Source organism: Echinops telfairi, unplaced genomic scaffold (assembly GCF_000313985.2).
Source record: "Echinops telfairi isolate 266 unplaced genomic scaffold, ASM31398v2 ScPeMD7_31;HRSCAF=116, whole genome shotgun sequence".
Classification (NCBI taxonomy): Eukaryota; Metazoa; Chordata; class Mammalia; order Afrosoricida; family Tenrecidae; genus Echinops; species Echinops telfairi.
In genome coordinates this window covers 38,546,103-38,548,035 of record NW_022103928.1, presented here as the reverse complement: position 1 = coordinate 38,548,035, position 1,933 = coordinate 38,546,103, and positions in this window count along the sequence as shown.

Genomic DNA, 1,933 nt, shown 5'->3' with positions numbered 1-1,933 from the left:
AAAACCCTTTTATTAAACCTTCAAACAGGAAAAAACACAAGAAGCATAATCATCCAGATGAGAGACACCATCGAGATGTCATGGGGTTCCTTGTATGATGGAAACGGAATCACTGTCCTGGAGTTACGTATATGATGGAAACTACACAGATGCCATCATATTATTTGCATGGTGGTAAGAGTAAGACTCATGACTATGAAACACCACTGAGTTGTAGTCACCTGGACCCCAGCATTTTATTTCAAGTACATAATCTGACTATTTTTGGTAAATCACCAAGTAACATGCCCAGGCCAGTTCCCTGGTTCTTTGTGTTAGCCCGAGGACAAACTGCTCCTCCTTTGGCTTCCCTGGGAGTTGTAATCTGCTCTCAATCACACTCTTCCTGAGAAGCAAACTGACTCTCTTTCCCAGGCTGGTCCTGAAAATGTGTAAGAGGCACATTACTACATGAATGGTCAGCAAACATTGGAGAACTAACATAAACCACTCAAATGGCATCTGAATTTATGTCAAGACTCAAAATAGGATTAGAGCTCCTACTGTTTAATGCAGCCTTCCACAAACCACACACTTTAGAATTAAAACTAAACAACAGGACTGATAGTTGGGGGGTGGGGGTGGAGACAGGGGAGAGAGAAGGTGGGGGAAATGGAGGCAGAAGCCAACAAACCCAGGGACAAGGGAACAACAAAACATCTAAAATCAATGGAAAGGAGGGTGTAGTTTGACCAAGTCAAATGTAACCCAGAGGAATCACTGAGAGCTGATTGAAGGTCAAACAAGATAGTGGGACAGGAGGAGAGTAAAAGGAAATAGAGGAAAGAACGAGGAGGCAAAAGACATTTATAGAGGTATAAATATAGGCATGTGTATATGTAAATATATTAATATATAATGATAGGGATATAGGTGTTTGTACATATATTTATATGTTAAGTGTCAAGGTAGCAGATGGACATTGCATCTCCACTCAAGTCCTCCCTCAACACAAGAACACTTTGTTCTAATAACATGGCATTCTGTGATGCTCACCTTCCCGACAGGATCACTGAAGTAAAAATGGATACATAAGCAAATGTGGTGAAGAAAGCTAATGGTGCCTGGCTATTAGAAGATATGGTGTCTGGGGCCTTAACATCTTGAAGTTAAACAAGCAGCCATCTATCAGGGAAGCAACAAAGCCCACATGGAAGAAGCACACCAACCTGTGTGATCATGAGGTGTCGCTGATGGGATCGGGTATCAGGCATCAGAAGATCCAAAACAATCACATCAGTGTGAATGAGGAGGGTCAGAGTGGAGACCAAAAGCCCATCTGTAGACAATTGGACACCCCCTCACAGAAGGGTCACAAGGAAGGGATGAGCAAATGTAGCACTGATGAAACACACAACATTCCTCTAGTTCTTTAATGCTTTCTCTTCTCCACTATCATGACCCCAGTTCTACCTTACAAATCCAGCTGGACCAGAGCATGAACACTGGTACAGATAAGAGGTCTCAACACAGAGAATCCAGGACAGATAAACCCCTCAGGACCAATAATGAGAGTAGTGATACCATGAGGATAGGGGGACTGTGCGGGGAGAAGGAGAGAAAGGAAGAACCAATCACACTGATTAATATATAACACTCCCCACCCCCCAAGGAGGAAGAACAACAGAAATGTTGGTGAAGGGAGACAGTGGATGGTGTACGATATGAAAATAATAGTTTATAATTTATCACGGGGCCATGAGAGTAGAGGGATGGGGAAGGGAGGGGGGCGGAAAGAGGAGCTGATACCAAGGGCTCAAGTAGAAAGAAAATGTTTTGAGAATGATGCTGGCAACATATGTACCAATGTCCTTGATACCATTGATGTATGGATTGTGATAAGAGCTGAAAGAGCCCCCAATAGAATGATTTATAGAAATAATTTAAAAACTCA